At 42.3% G+C, this 22,323-nt stretch overlaps 1 protein-coding gene and 1 long non-coding RNA gene across 5 annotated transcripts in view; one reads left to right on the plus strand and one right to left on the minus strand.

The window, feature by feature from the left end:
- Window positions 1-22,323, minus strand: part of wasf1 (WASP family member 1) — a 125,858-nt gene that overhangs the window by 83,280 nt on the left and 20,255 nt on the right. The window lies entirely within an intron of this gene.
- LOC138735547 (uncharacterized) lies at window positions 1,943-20,890 on the plus strand. Its single transcript, XR_011339759.1, has 3 exons — window positions 1,943-2,150; window positions 5,089-5,218; window positions 20,514-20,890. It is a non-coding gene; the product is annotated as an uncharacterized lncRNA (long non-coding RNA).

Consider the following 22,323-nt stretch of genomic DNA (forward strand, 5'->3'; position numbering starts at 1 on the left):
CACTACAATGTTCTTGTGTGAAATTGTAAAATAGTTAATTCACATACAGATATTTGAAATGACTGGAGATTTAACCAGTATTGACAAAGGCACCTGAAGTCATTTGATAGCACAAAAAGAGTTTTCACATTCCCAAGCTACATTATGATTCAGAACACAGCCTGTTATATTCACAAAAGCTGGTCTTTTGTAAAAACAACACAGAACTAATACAGTCTTGTGACAGAGCTTTCACTTCTTTCCAATAAAAAAGAAAAAGCAACTATAGGGTATTTCTCAAGAGGAAAAGGTTCAAGAAATAATCAGGCATTCAACACCACTGCAAAAGAACTGAACAGTAAATGATATTATACTCAAGAGATGGAGTAAATAAACTACAATTACACTCCAGAGAATGTTACATACTGTATATATACACACACCCAAAGTTATGCAGAGCATTTTATAGGCTTCATTATACTATGCTTAAGCAAAAGCAGCATATAAGAATTTAGTCAGGCAGAAACAGTACAAATATAAAAAACAGCTGCACAAAAGGATGGAAAGCATAAAAAATCCACATTTTCTGGACAAAAACTAAACAGATTCCACAGGAGAGTCAATTAAAAAAAGCAAAAGAATTGCATTTGTATTGCACATTTGATGGTAATGTAGGATAGATGGCGGTCAATCTAGTTACAGCAGAGTCCTTTAAATAGCTACGTGATAATGACCAGGTGATTTTTTAAAATTTGAATTGGTTACACATTGGCCACAACCCTATGTGCAGCTCTCAGGCTCTTTGAAAATAGTGACAAAAGATTTTCTCCATCCTCCTTGGAGAAAGACAATGTTTCAGCTTGAAATAAAAGCTCTCACGACTGGAAGGAGAACATGTACTTTTATTAGCTTATAACTGAGGGTAGGGTCTGACAGTGGTCTTCAGAAGAGCTCAGGGTTTAGGCAGGAAACCAGGGTTATATAGGGGTAGATGGGGCGGAGCCAGCTATCAGTATAACACACCACCAGTGAAACTCAGTTCATTGCATTCACCCCTTCCTGTAGAATTTAGGATCTGTGGATGAAGACAGAGAACATTGATCGGAAATAAATTAAAAAATATATACAGCTATTTACAAATGTAAGTGATCTGGGGATCCTGTTCATGAACCAGTTCATGAGGAGTAGCGTTGGTCACTGTACATAGTAATGATCGGATGGAAAGGAGCACCATAGGAATAACTTCCTGCCAGTGTGAGTATAGAAGGCCTCCTGACTTGAGGGCCAGTTTAACAGCCTTCCAGACCGTGGAGTTTTCCTCTTCAACCTCCCCATTTCCCCGGGGGTTGTAGCTAGTAGTCTTGCTGGATGTGATGCCCCTTGTCAGCAGGTACTGACGTAGCTCTTCACTCATAAAAGATGAGCCCCAGTCGCTATGAATATAGCTGGGATACCTGAATAGGGTGAAAATAGAATCTAGGGCCTTTATGACTGATGAAGTGGACCCGTCTGGACACGGGCTGGCGAACATGAAGTGGAAGTACTCATCAATGATAAAGAGGAAGTGTTCCCATTCGTGGAGGGGAGAGGTCCCTTAAATTCAACACTGAGCCATTTGAAGGGCTTCAATGATTTAATCAACTGCCCTTTTGCAGGGCGATAGAAGTGCGGCTTGTACTCTGCACGGACCTGGCAAAACTAGTTATTTCCTTGACATCTTCCTTGGAGTAGGGCATGCAGGTAACCCCTGGATGGCAGAGTTCATTATGTAGAGACCGCAGTTGACCAGTGTGTGCAGAGGCACAGCTTCCTCTGCATAATGGATCTGGAGGGTCACAAAGGACTCCTGTCCGATAGGCGATGTCATAATTGTAGATGGAGAGCTCGATTCTCCACCTAGAAATTTTGTCATTTTTGATTTTGCCCCTCTTGATGCTGTTAAACATAAATGTGACAGAGCGCTGGTCAGTGAGGAGCATAAATTTCCTACCAGCCAGGTAGTGCCTCCAGTGCCTCACGGCTTCTATAATGGCTTGAGCCTCCTTTTCCATAAAGGGGTTTCAAAGCTCATGGCCTTGCAATAACTGAGAAAAAAAATGCAATTGGCCTGCCTGCCTGGTTGAGGGAAGTGGCCAGGGCCAAATCCGAAGTGTCGCTTTTCACCTGGAAAGGTACATTCTCTTCCACCGTGTGCATGGCGGCTTTTGCAATGTGGTTTTGGAGGTAGCTAAAAGCTATTTGGTCTTCAGCCGAGAGGGGAAAAGAAGTGGCTTTTAAGAGAGGTTGAACCTTATCAGCATATTGAGGGATCCACTAAGCATTATATGAGAAAAACCCCAGGTAACTACTCAAAGCCTTTGTGATCCTAGCAACAGGGAACTCTAACAGGGGAAGCATCCTATTGGGGTCAGGGCCGACATGTCATTCTCCACCACGTAGCCAAGGATAGACAGACATTTAGTCCTGAACACACACTTACTAGAGTTATAAGTGAGATTCAGGGCTTTCGCTGCATGGAGAAAACTCTGAAGGTTGGCATCATGGTCCTCCAGGGTGTGGCTACAGATGGTAATGTTATTGAGATAGGGGAAGGCAGTCTTAAACCCATACTCATCAACTATTCAGTCTATCTGTCTCTGGAAGATCGAAACTCCGTAAATAATACCAAAAGGGACCCTCAGGAATTGATAGAGACGACCGATAGCCTTAAATGCTGTGCATGGACGGTCCTCGGAACGGATTGGCAGCTGGTGATAAGCAGCTTTCAGGTCAATGGTCGAATAGACCCGATACTGCGCAATATCATTCACCATGTCCACAATTCGAGGAAGGGGTAAGGGTCCAGGAGCGTGTACCGATTAATAATTTGGTTATAGTCAATTACTAGCCTGAACTTGCTTTCCTCTTACCATCACCTCCACAGGCTAGTGCTAGGTTTGATGATACCTTCATTGAGTAGACGTTAAATCTCAGACTTTATAAAGTCTCGATCTGCTGTGCTGTACCTCCTGCTCTTGGTAGCAATAGTTTTACAGTCTGGGAACTGTGACAGAGTATATAGAAATGTTTTTGAGAGATAAATTGGGAAAGGTTTGTTGGAGTATGTCACATGCAAACACTTTAAAACAGATTTTATTTGAAATACTGGAGCTATGCTAGACATAGTGGCTTCTCACACCTTTTTGCAAGAGCTTTGAAGAGTGCTCAAGAGACTAGATTGTTGTTGTTTACCAAAGCAACAGATGTCAGGGCTTTCCCTCTCCCTCTCTGCAACTGAGAGAAGCAGAGATCACTCTGTCTGTGTTTCAGCCAGCAAGAGCAGCTGGAACTGAAACAGGAAAAGCTGGCAAGAAGCCCCAGGGTGGAAGATGGGCTAGTCACAGCCCTTGTTTCATGCAAGAGAGGACTGGCTGTCTAATGTTTCACTTGTAATAAGTGAAACAAAAAGGAACTCTGTGATGACCTGAAAGAAAGAGGTCATCATCTGGAGAACCCTAAGGGGGCAAGTTTCATCAACAAGACACTGAGGTGACTGATGGAAGTATATCAGTTGTGGATGTCCTACAACCACACATTTCTCTCTGAAAACCAACAAGAACCTTCCTGAGCGGTAATCATTTACCTTTCAAGCACTAAAGCCTGGTGAACTTTATACATGTTAAATTCTGTGGTCAGTATAAGAATTGCCTGCAACCAGTGAACTTGAAGTCAGATTGGACTGTGAACCAAAGAACTTTTCTGAACTTACACACACATTACATACATCTGCGCTTAGAATTATAAGGGGGTTAAGTTAGATTAAGTTAAGTTAATAATAGATAAGTTAAAGTTTGATTCTGTTTTCATGTTTAAAGATAATGAAAAGCAACTTTTATTTAAGTAACCATTTGTCTTGGTAAATATCTACTGCTGCTGCTGGGTTTATGGGTCCTCTGGGCTCATAACAGGACAGAATCGGGAAGCAAGGTGGGGGAAGGGGGGGTTGATATTCAGTGTGGAGAGGCTGTATGTGGGTTCTGATTTTAGAACCCCTCCATTCCAAACTGTTATAGGGGGGAGGGGACCAGAATACTCCAAGGTCACACTTTAAAGTCCAGTCCCTACAGCACCGGAGCACACACAATTCACAACTATAAATGTACTGTACAATGTTCTTGAATACAAGTCGAGTGCAAATGAGGCACATGGAATATATGATAATTGGAAGGAATCATTTTTAGGTTGTATTCTTGTACAGTCTGTGAGTCTATGAAGCTTTCAGTAGAGCCTGTGTCAATTAGACATTTAGTGGAGTTACCTTAACAGTCACTATGGAGTTGATAAGCTGGTGAGGTCTGTCCTGATCTAGGATCAGAGGCTAGGACTCCAGAGACTCTGTACTCCTCCCTCGAGTGCCCCCACTGTCCTGGGTTGCTGTGGATAAGATGGTGTTGAATTTATGGCACAGCAAGATGGCCGCCCTCCTTCATCCTCTGATGATGATTGCCGTGAGCCTTTTCATACCGTTTATCTCACAATCACCCTCCTTCGGCATGCATCGCAGCAAGTGGGTTCAGGCAAATTTGAGGCAGACAGCTTAGGGCTGGAATTGGATCTGGGAGCGATGCAGGTTGTGGTCTTCTCCAGATTTCCCCCCGCACAGCAAACCCTCACTTTCTTGCCACAGCTGGAGCAAACTGAGTCTTTAGCCAGGCAACAAGATCAGGGGTGCTAGCTCTTGCAGTAGAAAAAGCATTCCCTAGCACGGGAAGTGGCAGCTATTAGGGCTGGGATAGCGGGACCAGCCGGTTCTTGGAAGGGGTCACCTGGGTGAGCGAGCTCATTAGCTTCAAGGTCGTCATTCTCGAGCTTGGCCTGTTCCAGCGACGTGGCTAGCTAGGTCCTTTTTACCCGACTCGAGCAGTCACTGCCTCATGTACCTTGAGCAGACCCCTACGACTAGAGTGTCCCGGATCTGTTCTTCCTCACGACCATGACCTGTAGCCGTTTCGTACCTGCACTTCTTGACAAGCGTCCCCAGTTCCCACAGGTAATCATCGATGGTCTCTCCTGCCGTTGGCAAGGTAGAGCAAGTCGATGCCTTGCTAGGACCTCGTTTTGTGATTTCAGGTACTGAGCCTTCAAAGCTTTGATGGTAGCATCATATGTAGTGCAGTCCCTGATGACTGCATACCCTTTCGTTCCTACCCTGGAAAAAAGTTCATCAGTGTGGAAGAAAGACGTCTCTGGTCGCATTCAGGTAGGCCTGAAAGCAGTCTAAACAGTATGTAAACTCCTCAGCCACGTCGGGGAACAGAGGGTCTATCAGCAACATACCTGGCTTGAGCAGCGCTTCCATCTTCAAGGGAATAAGATAATAAAATTGAGGCGTGAATAAAAGGTCTCACGACTGGAAGGAGAACATATGCTTTTATTAGCTAATAACTGAGGGTAGGGTCTTACAGTAATCTTCAAAAGGGCTCAGGGTTTAGGCGGGAAACCAGGGTTATATATGGGTAGATGAGGGTGGAGCTGGGAGGTGGAGCCAGCCATCAGAATTACACACCATGAGTGAATCTCAGTTCACTGCACATTGCATCCAAAAGGTGGTACCTCAGTCAGGACAGCAATGCATCAGTCCAGATTATGTGCTCAAGTTTAAATAAAGCATTGACTTATCTTTTCACTGGAAAGACTGAATGCTACTAATAACTCTAAGCCACAGGAGGCACAAATGAAAAAGAAAATTACATCATGAAAAGAAAACTATAAAATAAATTCTTGAACTATTTACAGTCAGAAAGTGACTAAAATAAAACACATGCTACTTTCCATGGAAGATAAACATGAGAATGTTACTTGTGCATGAATGCTACTCTGATCTTAAGATTTTAACCTTTCTAATGAAAACATCCATCAATTCAATCTGCAAAAAAAAGGCACTAAATTTAATATGATGATTTAAACAAACTTTGGATGTCATAATCCAGTTGCTAAATCTATAGAACTAATAACAAATACCACTCATCTGACAGTGTACAAAGGAAATACAAGCCAACATAAAGGAAGATTATAATTCAAATAGACAGAGACTCAACGATAAGTTATAAATTTTCTATGCAGCTCTTGAGAAAAAAAATCTAAACACACCAGGAAAATTGTTGCCATATTAATATTTTTGGGGTAACACAAGGGCACAGCAGTTATCACTTTTGCCTTACATCTCCAGGTATTGAGGTTCAATCTGGATCCAAAAAGAATTCTGTGTATAATTTTAACATCCTCTGTGACCCTTGGATGCTTTGGCTTCCCTCCCAAGGATATGGTTAATTGTCTATTTTAAATTGCAAAGTGGGTGGTAAGAAAACCTGCAGGATATGGGATGAGATGAGAGATGAAATTGAGGTTCATGTAAGTGGATAAATGCCAGGGCCTGACCTAATGTACCCTAGAATATAGCAGGAAGTCACAGAAGAAATTGCAGGGGCTCTGGAACAGATTTTTGTTTTTCCTAAGTCATATATGTGATACTGAATCACTGGAAGGTGGCTAATATTGTGTGTTTATTTAAAAAAGTGAAACAAGGGCAATCTAGGGAACTTCAGGCCGGTCGGTGAATCTACTATTTTACCCCCCCCCCCCCATGGAAGGAGAGTCTAAAACTAGAGGGCAAAGTTTAAAGATGAGAGGGGAAAGAATTAAAGAGGACATAAAAGGCAAGTTTTTTTCCCCACAGTGAGTGGAGGGTATATGTGACAAGCTGGCAGAGGAGGTAGAAGAGGGAGTACAATTACAATTCTTAAAAGACATTTGGACAAGTAAATGGATAGGAAATAACTAGAGGAATATTAGCCAAATGGAACTAGCTCAGGAGGCATCTTGGTTGGCATGGATGAATTGGACCAGAGGACCTATTGGCATGATCTCTCAGAATCAGGTTTATTGTCATAAAGAAGAAATTTGTGGTTTTGTGGCAGCAGCACGATGCAAAACAAGGTGGAAAATTTCTATAATGTTACAATTATGTAAATAAAAGATTTAAAAGATTATGTGCAAAAAAGAGAAAGAGCGAGGTAGTGAACATAGGTTCATTGTCCATTCATAAATCTGATGGCAGAGGAGGAGAAGCTGTTTTTGTAACGTTGAGTGTGTGTCTTCAGGATCCTGTACCTCCTCCCTGATGGTAACAATGAGAAAAGGGCAGGACCTGGGTGGTGAGGGTCCTTGATGATAAATGCTTTCTTGAGGCACCACCTCTTAAATATGTCATTAGTGGAGGGAAGGTTAATGCCCATGATGGCGCTGGCTGAGTTTACAACCCTTTGTAGCCTATTCCTGTCCTGTGCCTTTCATACCAGACAGTGATGCAATCAGTCAGAATGCTCTCCATGGTACACGTGTAGAAATATGCATGAGTCTTTAATGACATACCAAATTTCTTATCTAAATATAGCCATTTGTGTGCCTTCTTCATAATTGCATTGACAAGTGGCTCTTCCCTGCTCTAATTTAATAAAGGGATTAAACTGAGGAGATTTCTTCAAGAATAAATCATAATTGTGGTGCAAATGTATTTGAAAAGCCTTTGCACTGCAATCGTTTAGATGAAAAAGAGTTTTTTAATTTTCAGTGGCTCAAATTAGACCAAAATCCTTGGGTAACACAAAATTGTATAATGAAAATGTTAATATTTCTATTAAAAAATAACACCCAGAAGCAGAGCATTCAACCTAAACAACTGGCATCATTATAAATCCTTGACGATTAAAAGTTCACAACAAAATTACTATTTCTTTCATCCAAATAGCCTACGGTATTTAAAAAAAATTAATTCATCAATTTTGGTTGTCTATATTTTCATGTCATGGTTGGGATATTAAGTATTTCTATGATTCTATTGATACCTTCTATTCATGGTTATTTCAGTAAGTGGTGGTATTTTTCTTTCTTTCCTGCCAATTGATTTTTAATTTCCAGCAAAATGGAACACCCAAATGAAAGGTTCAGTATTTCCCCACTAAATCTCAGTTCACTATGGGGTGGTCATACTAAGCCTTCCAATCTTCAGAGGACAGCATAAAATACTTGTTAAGACCTTTTATTCAGTGAATTTCAAACATTTTTTTTTAATATCGGAATTAATGCCACTGTAAAGAAATCAGTTGCAACAAATTGTTTGAAATATTATTTCAGACTAATTATTCATTTCTGGCATATGCTGTTCAATGTCAGAAACAGTATTGACAACTCATCTCCAATTTTCTTATATTAGTGCAGCCAAGTGATTTTCTTCAGTAAAAGAGACTTGAAACTAGTTTGGTCCAGACCAGGGAAGAACAACTATCCTCTCCAAATCTGCAGGATTTTCAATTGAATTTTAAAAATCAAAGTGGCTCTTTAAATAAACAAAGCATATTTTTCAAAAATTTAACATAATTTAGACATAACCAGCTAAAGTAGCAAGGCTTAATTTATTAACCTTTCCTTACAATGTACAATTTTTTATGGATGCCAAATTCTTGCCCTAAGTACAGTACCATTTCAGTATCTTTGTGCAATATTGAAGTATCAGGGGTCATCGACTAACAATCCCAAGATAAGTGCTCAAATCCCATCACTGCAGCAAGGGAATTTAAATTCAATTAAGAAATCAATATGAAATTTAATCAAAAAACTTCAGTTAGCAAGATCATAACATGAAGTAAGAGATTGTCAAAAATGTCTTTCAGGGAAGAAATTCTGCCTCCTAAACCCATGTTGGCCTAAGTGTAACTTTAGGTCTACAACAATGAATTTGATTCATAATTATCCATTGAATTGGCTAGCAAGCTAATGAATAAAAAAATAAGGCGAACAAGATCTGCAGATACTGGGGCCTGTGCAGTACACAAAAGTGCTGGAGAAACTCAGCAAGTCACACAGCATTCACAGGAGGAAGTAAAAGGCAGTCAGCCTTTCAAGCCTGAGCCCTTCATTAAGAATGGTGAAATCAGGCAGAACCCTGAATAAAAAGGTGAGGGTAGGAAGGAGAGTAGTACAGGCTAATAGATGGATACAGGTGGAAGGGTAGAAAAGAAGCTAAAAAGTGATAGGGCAGAGGGCTAAGAAGGAAAGTTCTCTGAAAGAAGTAAGGGAAGGGGAGTCAGAGGAAGTGAGATAGATGGATGATGGAAAGAGAAAGACCAGGGAGGGGAATTAACAGAAAATGAAAAAGTCAATATTTATGATGTCTGATTGGAGGGTGTCAAGCAGAATGAAAGATGTTGTTTTAATTTGCAGGTGAGCTCAATTTAGCAGTTCATGAAGCCATAAGCAGATGTGCTAATGTGACAATGTGTGGAATTAACTAGGACCTCATTGTTAGAAATATTGATATGTTATTCTTCCAATGAATTGAGAAGTTGTACAAGGTTTAATATATAATTGCCATAGCTAACAGTGACATTTTCATAAGTTGATTATTTCTTGTATTATGAATATTGTGTAAATGAAATAAAAACTTAACTTGCAGGTACAGCAGATAATTAGTAGACAGTTATTGTTATCTCATTATTTATGAAAGGATAGACTTTAATTGGTGCTAGATTAGGGAAGCTTTATTGATTGGCTCCTGGGATGACAAGGATGATCTAGGGGTAAATTGAGAAGAGTTCATGCTGGTACTGCTGTATAAATCCAGTGACCTGTCAGATTTTGAGAGGATGTTTCTCTTTGTGGGGCTAATTAGGAACAAGGGCACAGTTATAGAACAAGAGTTTGTCTCTTGCTCCTTCCGAAGTTTGTGATTCTTTGGGAATCTCTAACCCAGAGAACTGTGGGGGCGATAGGACCAAATATTTTCAAGGCTCAGATAATTTTTGTTCCATAGAAGAGTCAAGGGTTATGAAGAACAGATAGAAAAGTAGAGTTGAATGCCAGATTAGATCAGCCATTATGCTGGGAAAAAAAGGGAACAGGATGAGAGATTCCTTCTGCTAGGTCATGTGTTCTCAGGAATAATGAGCATTTTTGCTCGTAAATCTCTGAATGAAATAGTTTAATTGAATTCTTGGGATGGCATTGTGATTCATCTCTGCAATAATTTTATAGGTACTGGTTATTTCATTCCGTATCACATTTAATCTTACTGATATTTTTGCTCTGCTGTGGTACCCAATTCTTATTACTCAAGTAATTAAGGAAAGGAGAGGGTGACTACTGGCTGTAGGTTTGCTGGGTACTCAATGTCTTTAATAGCAATTCTACTGCTGTTTGTAATTTTTGTATAAATTCTAATTTGTTGCTAATTCTGTTATCTCTGCACCTTCTAATGAATTCAAGTACTATTTTCTAATCTTGTAGGAAGATTAAATTTCCTAAATTTAAAAGCAATGAAATTGGCTGCCAGTGGATGGAGATATAACTTTCCTTTTTGTGGCAGAAAATTGAATAAGTCTCTAAAATTGCAGATTCAGTTGGCACCAGGGAAGAGGCTGGTGAAAGGTGAGGGGTGGGTTGATGGATGTTAGTCATGTAATATACTTGATGGACAACTAACACCCACTGCTGCCAACATATGCAAAAACTGTTCAGTGAGACAAAGCCATGGTAAATAAAATGGGATTGGAGATTCTCACTTCTGAGATTTATTCTTTTCTGATTCAGTTGGTCATGTTTTCCTACCAATTTCAGATATTACATATTTAATGATATGTTGATTTGAATAGAAATGGAGGATGGGTAGTGACAGTGTGCTGAAGTGCAAACATGCTCACCCCACTACATTTTTATCACTTTCCACCATGTAATTTCGAGCAACAAGGTATGAAGCAGTGCACAATTTCAGAGCATGGACATTGAAAAACTAAATCATGATTTGTAGGAAATAAACAAATTAATCTCACCAGCTCTTGTTTTTACACTTTAATGCAAGAAATTTTTGTGGTGGAACCACTGTTAATACTGTTTGTACATATATGGCTGGCCTGCCCCTTGTTGATTGTACCTGTGTCTCCTTCCCTTGATCACCCTAATAAAGGTGGCAATGACATAGCCCCCCCTCCAGTACAAGCTTGGGTCAGCAACATGAGACATGCCTTCTGTTTATGTTAATAAAAGCCTATCAGTCAGGTAACTTCTCGTCTTTGGAGTCATTGATAGCGCATCGATTTTATTAGCTTAATTTTTTTTGAATGGACAAGTTGCTGAGACCAGAGAGAATGGAAATTGACCCAAAATTACCGGAAGCGTCCGACAAGTTCGAACTTTGGCTACGCTGCTTCAACGTGTTTCTGCAGGCCTTCACTGAGATTATCTAATCTGAAGCAGACAAGGTGCATTTACTGTCCTCACGGGTCAGGCACTACATTTATCCAAAGGTCAGAGACGGGAAGACATTCACCGAAGCAATGGACATTCCGAAAGGCCAGTACCTGGCCCAGGTGAATGGAGTTTATGTCAGGCATGTCCTAGCCTCAGGGAGTTGATTGATGATCACCTCCTGTGAGTCCTTGGATGGGCCTGCTGCTGCAAGGCCACATCAGCAGAAGAATACACAGAGAAGCTGATCTGAGATTCCTGTATAGCAGGCATCAGATCGCATTACATTCACCAGAAACTACTAGAACAGGGTGAGCTAAAACTGCTGAAAGCCATCGAACTAGCTGAAACTCTGGAAGGAGCCCTCAGCAACGTGGACTCTTTCTCAACCGATAACATGGGGAACGTGGGTCTCATCATGCTGGATTGAAGGCCGCCCACACCCTGAACTGACAATGGCCGCCGCTACCAGTGAGCATTTGAAATGCTACTCCTGCTGCCTGATGAAGGACGTGGCCTGTTTCAGCTGCAGGAAGAATGGACACTATGCGAAGATATGCAAATTCAAGCAACCTTCTAACCCAAGCAGCACCACATGCACACTGTGGGGGCTGCCATCTTGGATGACTTCACTTCCGACAAACAATAACAGTACAGCGTGCGCGCTATGAGGGCTGCCATCTTGGATGCTGCCATCTTGGATGCTGCCATCTTGGATGCTGCCATCTTACCAGACCACAAGCCAATGCAGCGGATCAGACAGCGATACTACTCTGGCTTCAGTCACGCTTGACCAAAGCAGCCCTCATCAGCTTGTCAGGTCAATGATGAACAGAGAGGTAAATTGGCACGAGACGAGCAACCTGTTTGATAGTGTGAGTGCGGAGAACTTCATCCACCCCGACATAGTGCAACATTACTCTCTCGTGGCAAGAACAGTGAGTTACAGAGTCTCCATGGCCTTTAAGTCCCACTCGGCAGAGATCCAAGGCAGCTGCGTAGTGAAGCTGACCATGTACGGTGCAGAGTACAAAAATTTTAAACTCCTTGTGATGCCTGTACTACTGGGTTTGGACTTTCAGTGCCACCTTGAGCGTCAGCATGGAATATGACGGGCCCCATTCCCCCCCCCCCCACGCAGTTTTTAAACCCTCCGCCCTCCCCTCCAAATGCATTTAACCAGCAACCCACAATCGTCCCACTCCATGTGACCTGCGGGCTCTCCACTCTCTCCGGATTTCCCCTCCACCTGTAAGCCAATCGCCATGAAGAGCAGACGATTCAGTTCTGGAGACATGGCCTTTATCAAATCATCAGTGAGATGGCTTTTGACCAAGGGGATCATTGAGCCTAGTACCAGCCCCTGTAGAGCTCAGGTAGTAGTGGTTAAGAGTGAGGAAAAACACTGAATGGTTATCAACTACAGTTAGATCAGTAACAGGTTTACGCAACTGAACATGTACCCCCTCGCGCGCATAGCCAACAAGGTAAACCAAATTGCCGAATATCAGGTATTTTCCACCAGTGACTTAAAGTCTGCATACCACCAGCTCCCTATCCACCCGGAGGACCGCCAATACACCGCATTCGAGGTGGATAGCTGTCTCTACCACTTTCTGAGGATTCCCTTTGGGGTCACCAATGGAGTCTTTGTCTTCCAGAAGGAGATGGACCGAATGGCCATATATCCCAACTTGACAATGTTACTATTTATGGCCATCAAGACAACCTCCAGAAATTCCTCTAGAGAGCCAAAAGTCTTAACCTCACCTACAACAAAAATAAATGTGTATTCCACACATCACACCTGGCTATACTCAGCTGCATTGTGGAGAATGGAGTTATTGGCCATGATCCTGATCGCATGTGCCTCCTGTTGGAGCTCCCACTTCCCCATAGCCTCAAGGGCCTGAAAAGCCATTGGGTTTTTTCTATAATGCCCAGTGGGTCCCCAACTATGAGGATAGGGCCCACCCCCTTGTAAAGGCCACCTCCTTTCCTGTCAGCAGAGGCCAGTGATGCCTTCAACCACATCAAAGGCAATATTGCCAAGGAGGCGATGCATGCTGTGGACGAATCCATTTTGTTCCAGGTGGAGAGCAATGCATCTGACTTTGCCCTGGCCGCCACACTTAACCAGGTGGGCAGACCCGTAGGAATTTTCTCCTGCACCCTCCAATTCAGAAGGAGGCCCAGGCCATCATTGAGGTGGTACGGCACTGGAGGAACTATTTTGCTGGCAAACGATTTAACCTGCTGACTAACGTGTGGTCGCTTTTATGTTCAATAACAAGCAGTGGAGTAAAATCAAGAACAATAAGATTCTGAGGAGAATCGAACTCTCCACTATGATATCTTGTACTGACCTGGAAAGCTCAATGAGCCTTCGCATGCTCTGTCTTGAGAGACGTTTGCTTGTGCGCAGATAGACTGTTTATAAGCCCTCCATAATGACCTCTGCCACCCCAGGGTCACCAAGTTCTACCATTTTGTCAAAGCCCGCAACCTCCCCGATTCGGTTGAGGACACCAGGATGATGACCAGAAACTGCCAGATATGTGCAGAGTGCAAACCCCACTTCTACCAGCCGGATAGGTCACACGAAATTAAGGCCACCCACTCCTCTTGAGCACCTGAGCATGGATTACAAGGGTCCCGCTCACTTTGAACCACAATGTGTACTTCCTCAACATCATTGATAAGTACTCACATTTCACATTTGCCATTCCCTGCCTGGACACGACCACTACCACCGTCAGTAAAGCCTTGGGCAAATTCTTCACCCTGTTCAGATACATGCCCCATATTCATAGTGACCGGGGTCCTCCTTCATTAATGATGAGCTACGCCAATATCTGCAGACCAGAGGTATCACCACGAGCAGGACCACCAGCTACAACCCCCAAGGGAACAGCCAGTTAGAAAGGGAGAACACCACTGTCTGGAAGGCTATCCTCTTAGCCCTGAGGTCAAAAGGCCTGCCCATCTCCCACTGGCAAGAAGTCCACTGAAGGTTTCCACACAATCAGATCCCTCCTGTGCACTGCCACTAATGCCACCCCATATGAAAGGTTGTTTCCCTTCCCCAGGAAGTCTGTGTCAGGGACCACACTTCTATTCTGGTTGATGTCCCTAGGGGCAGTCCTGCTCCAGAAGCACGTGAAAAGTCACAAGTCCGAACCACTGGTTGAGAGGGTCCACCCCTTCCACACTAACCCCCAATATACCTATGTGGCGTACCCAGATGGGCACAAGGACACTGTGCCCATCCGTACCTGACACGCATGGGAGACCCTGGGACTCCAGCGGCCAACCAGTACATCCACCACCCCATAACAAACCATGATGCCCTTCCCCCACCCCAACTCTCTCAGTTCAGTCGTCAGACACCCTACAACAACCAGATCGTCCAGGAGTCAACAGCTGAGCTATGACAGTCACAACAGTGGACAAGTCCACTGGACAGACTGAATTTGTGATGGACATGGAACCCACTTCACCCCGACAGACTTCTTTTTAAAAGAGGAGGTGAATGTAGGAACCACTATTAATACTGTTTGCATATGTATGAGTGGCCAGCCCTTGCTGATTGTACCTGTGGCTCCTCCCCCTTGATTCCCCTAATAAAGGCAGCAACACCATAACCCCTCCCCCAGAACAAGCTAGGGACTCAGGTCAGCCACATGAGATAGGCTTTTATTACCATAAACAGAAGGCACATTAGTCAGGTAACTTCTAGTCTTTGGAGTTATTGATAGCACATCAACCTGCCATGCTTTGCAGATGTACAATCAAACAAAACAAAGGCAAATTAAGGAGTGCTGACTAAGACAGCAAGGGGGTGGGGGGTGGGGGTGGGGGTGGGGGTGGGGGGTAGGGGGTGGGGATAGGGGTGGAGATTTATGCTTTTTGATTAGGGACTATGTTTTTTAAAAATTAGTGTCCATGTTTGTTGCACTTTGAGTCACATGACACAAACGGGCCCTTTGCTGACCATCAAGCACCTGTTTAAATCACTCATTTTATTCTCCCCACATTCCCATCAAAACCCCCAATTTCTGATTCTCACATGTACAATACTTGTGACAGAAATGTGTGAATATTCAATGCTTGTGAAATAACAATTGCATTGTTTGGTCTTTCCAAATATATGGGATTCAATAGCGTAGTACAAGCATTGCATGTTAAACAAAAAAAAAATCTGCAGGTGCTGGGGTCCAGGGCAATACACAAAAGTGCTGGAGAAACTCCGGTCACGCAGCAGCCACAGGAACCAAGAGATTCCTGAAGAAGGGCTCAGGCCTGAAACATTTTATTTCCCATGGATAACCTGGTGAGTTTCTCTAGCAGTTTCACACATTGCACAGGTACTGTTTAAATTTTCCACCACCAAAACACATTACTTTTCATGTCTCCCATTTATTTCACAGACATTTCAGAAATACCCAATACCTACTGCAGGTATTCACAAATTTACCTAGGTTTTCAAACTAGAAAACTTCAAATCTTATCCACATATATCATTCCTCTTTCAGAGGGCCATCTATTTTGAGTTTCTGGATACGAACACCACTTTTAAAATGCACATTTAATTTATCTTAAAATAAGTTTTAAAATTACAGGCATGGTTTAACAGCTTAAAATTATTTTTATGCATGATGAGTTTTTAAACCAATTACACACTTAAATTTTGAATTAATTAATGCCAAATATATTTTAAAAAATCATTTACTACTTTGTGTTGAATTAGGGTAATCAGATGTTAATTTTTAAGAATCCAGTCTGACAGCTTTAAAAACATGTTCATTGGATTTAAAAGTGGCTCCTTTTTTAAAGAAACAGCTCTGCTGAAGAGTATCTGTTAGACAGTATTACAGCTCATCTCCCAAGAGTAATTTAACCATGTTTGGGGTATGGCCAGAACAGAGATCTAGCTTGTGTTTTTCCTCAAATTGGTTCAATTGTTTGAAGTAACATTGTTGAAAATAATTTGTACTAAAAATTTAATTATTCTTTCCCTTGAGAAATGTGGATTTTCTTTTGTTATGAAATGCAAAGAAAACAAATGGCTAGAAATTCTGAAACAAAAAAGTCTGTGATTGTAGTAAATAGAGATCCTTAAATATTTTAAAATAGACAGAACAGAGAAACTAACAATGATTCTAGGATTTGCAAAAGCCAAATATTATAGATTTCAAAATTAATATGGAAGTAGAAAATGCCAAGTTAGGAAACATTTGTGAGGATAGAAACAGGAACTGATTCACAGAAGTTCAGAGGGAAAATAAAACATCAATCTGAATTATGTTGACTGTAGCTGGCAGTTCCAAATAAAACAATTGGTTACTCCAAGTTCTCAATTAACTAAATATGAAACCTGCAAGTGTGGGCTAAGTAAGTGACAAATGCCATGCCAGCTAGGAAGAATCTTTTGCTGGTTTATGTGAAGTCCAGTAAAGAACCCAGTCTTTCTGTAATTACTCAAGAAATAAGAGGAAGAATCAATTTCTTTAAAGCTTTGCCAGTTAGATCTCGATCACTTCAGTGGGAATACTCAGATTTTATGTTCATTGATATGATTTGAACAATAACTGGTTTCATTTAACTATTTTCTTTTGATTTTACAATGATTTAAAAACCTCTGGGTGTGGAATAAACAAACTAAAAGGCCATAGTTTTTGGTAAAAGTCTCATGTCAGCTTCACCTCCTGTCAAAGACTGTCAACCTTGTACACCTGCTCCATGAAGGGGAAAAAGAGGGCGACAAGGATATACACCATCTAAAGGCTTATTACAATTCATCATACGAGTCCTGGTTATTGAAGGTCAGTACAATCAGCCCTCCACACCAAGCCAGTGTTGGAAATGATGAATAGTTATTGTGGAGAGTGAGATTATAGTAAAGTATTTGGCATTTTTTTTCCTGGATGATATCAAGAAAGTGCAGTTTTGGATTATGCTTGGGCCTTGAACTTCATAGATGTGGGAGGCCTTTGAAGTGATAAGAGGGGAGTTGCTTGAGGTAGGATACACAAACTACAACTTGTACTTAGCTACAGCATTTATCTAGTTAGTACCAGAAAGTTTCTGGTCAGTACAAGCCCAAGAATGCAAGTGGTAGAGAGTCAGTAAGAACACTGCCATTTATGGCAAGGATAGGGGAGGGTTGGGATTAGTCCCCTGGAGATGGTCATTTGAGGCAAACTAGATTATTTGGAACAGTCTGCTTTTTGCTGAAGAGTTGTAAACCAAAGAATCAAACACAATGCAATCAGCCAAGGCCACTGACATCCAACAAGTAGATGTATGCCCTCAACCACATTATCTTAATGCCCACTGACCTTCAATGGTAAGCAGCATTTCTTAAAACTCTTTGTTCAAATGCAGTTTTGATGTCAATGCCTTGGGTCAGGCTTTTGCTCTATTGAACTAATATTATCATGAGTAATCCTAGCAAAACTCTGACTGAGAGCTGATAAATCCCAATGACCTGAAAATTTACATTTCAGAATTTGGGAAGTGGCTGTTGGCATGCTATAGTTATCATCTTCCAGGGTACTATCAATTCTAGAATTATTCCTATGGATTAGAGGACAGTAGATTTGATAAGCACCTCCAATTTCAACAGTGGTAGAGAAAATTCTGGAATCTAGACTGAAGAACAAAAGGTTGGAACAAAGTCAACATTCATCTATGAAAGGAAAAAAGTTCTTAGTATATCTACTGTTTTTATTTTAGTATATGAAATAAGAGAACTAACAGTTGTGCATTTGAATTTTCTAAAATCCTTCTAATAAAGTACCTTTCAGGAGGTTGGTCGACAAGATTAGGACATCTGGAATGGTGGGGTGATATACAGTAAATTTCCATTAATTCATAATGCTCAGTATTGTCATGGTGTCAAACGAGCAGATTTTCTGGATTATTTTCATTAATAGTCAATACATTTTTGATTAAAAAAACATTACACAATAAAATAATACATACAGTATTCCAGTGAATGGCAAGTTTCCAGGGAGTGTAGGAACAGAGGTTCTTTGTATCAAAGGAGCACAGAAACTGAGATGCTGGTGAGCCAAATGCTGAATTATAAGGATAGTGGCGTAGAGTTCTCACATGGATACAAATTTGTAATCAGACAAAGAAAAGAGCGGAAGTAAAGGGATCCTTCTCAGATCTACAGGCTATCTTTCTTTTCTTTGGCTTGGCTTCGTGGACGAAGATTTATGGAGGGGGTAAAGGTCCACGTCAGCTGCAGGCTCAATTGTGGCTGACAAGTCCGATGCGGGACAGGCAGACACGGTTGCAGCGGTTGCAGGGGAAAATTAGTTGGTTGGGGTTGGGTGTTGGGTTTTTCCTCCTTTGTCTTTTGTCAGTGAGGTGGGCTCTGCGGTCTTCTTCAAAGGAGGTTGCTGCCCGCCGAACTGTGAGGCGCCAAGATGCACGGTTTGAGGCGATATCAGCCCACTGGCGGTGGTCAATGTGGCAGGCACCAAGAGATTTCTTTAGGCAGTCCTTGTACCTCTTCTTTGGTGCACCTCTGTCACGGTGGCCAGTGGAGAGCTCGCCATATAACACGATCTTGGGAAGGCGATGGTCCTCCATTCTGGAGACGTGACCCACCCAGCGCAGCTGGATCTTCAGCAGCGTGGACTCGATGCTGTCGGCCTCTGCCATCTCGAGTACTTCGATGTTAGGGATGAAGTCGCTCCAATGAATTTTGAGGATGGAGCGGAGACAACGCTGGTGGAAGCGTTCTAGGAGCCGTAGGTGATGCCGGTAGAGGACCCATGATTCGGAGCCGAACAGGAGAGTGGGTATGACAACGGCTCTGTATACGCTAATCTTTGTGAGGTTTTTCAGTTGGTTGTTTTTCCAGACTCTTTTGTGTAGTCTTCCAAAGGCGCTATTTGCCTTGGAGAGTCTGTTGTCTATCTCGTTGTCGATCCTTGCATCTGATGAAATGGTGCAGCCGAGATAGGTAAACTGGTTGACCGTTTTGAGTTTTGTGTGCCCGATGGAGATGTGGGGGGGCTGGTAGTCATGGTGGGGAGCTGGCTGATGGAGGACCTCCGTTTTCTTCAGGCTGACTTCCAGGCCAAACATTTTGGCAGTTTCCGCAAAACAGGACGTCAAGCGCTGAAGAGCTGGCTCTGAATGGGCAACTAAAGCGGCATCGTCTGCAAAGAGTAGTTCACGGACAAGTTGCTCTTGTGTCTTGGTGTGAGCTTGCAGGCGCCTCAGATTGAAGAGACTGCCATCCGTGCGGTACCGGATGTAAACAGCGTCTTCATTGTTGAGGTCTTTCATGGCTTGGTTCAGCATCATGCTGAAGAAGATTGAAAAGAGGGTTGGTGCGAGAATACAGCCTTGCTTCACGCCATTGTTAATGGAGAAGGGTTCAGAGAGCTCATTGCTGTATCTGACCCGACCTTGTTGGTTTTCGTGCAGTTGGATAATCATGTTGAGGAACTTTGGGGGGCATCCGAGGCGCTCTAGTATTTGCCAAAGCCCTTTCCTGCTCACGGTGTCGAAGGCTTTGGTGAGGTCAACAAAGGTGATGTAGAGTCCTTTGTTTTGTTCTCTGCACTTTTCTTGGAGCTGTCTGAGGGCAAAGACCATGTCAGTAGTTCCTCTCTTTGCGCGAAAGCCGCACTGTGATTCTGGGAGAATATTCTCGGCGACACTAGGTATTATTCTATTTTGGAGAATCCTAGTGAAGATTTTGCCTGCAATGGAGAGCAGCGTGATTCCCCTGTAGTTTGAGCAGTCTGATTTCTCGCCTTTGTTTTTGTACAGGGTGATGATGACTTCATCATCACCCTACAGGCTATAATCAAGGATGGATTACAGGGATCAATGGTTATACCTCAACTCTTCACAATCTATATCAATGATTTATCTGAAGGAACATAATGTTTTATTTCCAAGTTTGCTGACTAGGTGTTAGTTGAGGTGAGATTGCAAATGAGGATGAAGGGGATATGGATAAGCTGAAAATGGGTAAAAAGGCAACAAATAACATAGAAAAGTGGAATATTTATTAAATGGTGGGAACATTGACGTTCAAAGGGATGTTTGCGAATGCACACATACCATTGAAAAGCATGCAGCTGTAGCAGGCAGATTGAAGTTCAAGAACTTTGTAGGTCTTTATAACAAGATGGCTTGAATATAGGACTAAGAAAATCTTAGTGCAATTATATAGCACCTTATGAGAATGCATTTGGATTATTGTGTGGTTTTTGTCTCCTTAGCTTAAAGCAAAATGTATTTCCTGTACAAGTTCTGAGAAGATTTACTGGATTGTCGATATATGAAAAGATTAAGTTTACTGAGACTGTATTCCAAAGAAAATTGCAGAAGTCCAACAAGCTGGAAAGAAGGTTGATTTCCCCCAAACAAAACCCAGAGTCACAGGGTCAGAATAATACTTTGATCAGGAAAATTTCTTCACTCAAGAGGAATTTGAACCTTCAGAATTCTCCACTTTGGAGAGTTGTGGTGGCTCACTCACTGAGTTAGCTCAAAACAGGGACTAAAAGATTTCTGGAATATCAAGGATGATAAATGATGCAGAGGTCAAAGATCAACCATGATTTTGATGATTGGTGGAGCAGAGCAAGCTCTTATGGCCAGATGACTTTATTTCTTATGTTATCTATGTAGCTCATGCAGCAGAATTCCTGGTCAATAGAGAACACAACATGCAGATGGTATGAGACTTTAGCCCCTTTTCCACTGGCACCTTATCCCAGGAATTAATTGGGACAAGGACCACTGGAAAAAGAAAAGGGTCAGCACGCCAGTGACATATGATGTCATTTTACACGAGGGATTAACCACCTCGACCCCTACTCATATCCTCGACGTCAGCTGACACTGAAAACCAGTGGAAAAGGGATAGCAGAAAGCCACCCATTTCTAGTTGAAGATTGAATACTCCGATACCCGGTGATGAGTTGTGTCCCAGTTAAGGGTGGCCCAGTGGAAATGGCACAAGGGGCTTTATCCCGAGACACTGCACAACAAATAAACCGGGATGGCAGTGGAAAAGGGGCTTCTATTAAAAATGCAATGAATATCAGTGGATGGCAATTAAATGCTTTGGTTGGAAATGGCCATTAATGATGAGTTTATTGTCATAAACATCATACATATGCACTGAAATTCTTGCTTGCTGCAGTCCAACACTTACAACCACCGAAGAAAACAATTATAGAATACATTAAATTAAGATATAATATATACAAAATATAAATAAATATTCAGTTACCATAGTGCAAGAAAAACTGGCTTTTTTGTCTCAAAGGATACTTGGCATTGGTATTAGTTTGTGAGGTTGCAAGTATCATTAAACTTTTCACTAATAGCTCACACCAAGACACATGAGAAACTTGTCCGTGAACTACTCTTTGCAGACGATGCCGCTTTAGTTGCCCATTCAGAGCCAGCTCTTCAGCGCTTGACGTCCTGCTTTGCGGAAACTGCCAAAGTGTTTGGCCTGGAAGTCAGCCTGAAGAAAACTGAGGTCCTCCATCAGCCAGCTCCCCACCATGACTACCAGCCCCCCCACATCTCCATCGGGCACACAAAACTCAAAACGGTCAACCAGTTTACCTATCTCGGCTGCACCATTTCATCAGATGCAAGGATCGACAATGAGATAGACAACAGACTCGCCAAGGCAAATAGTGCCTTTGGAAGACTACACAAAAGAGTCTGGAAAAACAACCAACTGAAAAACCTCACAAAAATAAGCGTATACAGAGCCGTTGTCATACCCACACTCCTGTTCGGCTCCGAATCATGGGTCCTCTACCGGCATCACCTACGGCTCCTAGAACGCTTCCACCAGCGTTGTCTCCGCTCCATCCTCAACATCGAAGTACTCGAGATGGCAGAGGCCGACAGCATCGAATCCATGCTGCTGAAGATCAAACTGCGCTGGGCAGGTCACGTCTCCAGAATGGAGGTCCCTCGCCTTCCCAAGATCGTGTTATATGGCGAGCTCTCCACTGGCCACCGTGACAGAGGTGCACCAAAGAAAAGGTACAAGGACTGCCT

The sequence above is a fragment of the Narcine bancroftii genome, chromosome 6 (assembly GCF_036971445.1).
Source record: "Narcine bancroftii isolate sNarBan1 chromosome 6, sNarBan1.hap1, whole genome shotgun sequence".
NCBI classification, from domain to species: Eukaryota; Metazoa; Chordata; class Chondrichthyes; order Torpediniformes; family Narcinidae; genus Narcine; species Narcine bancroftii.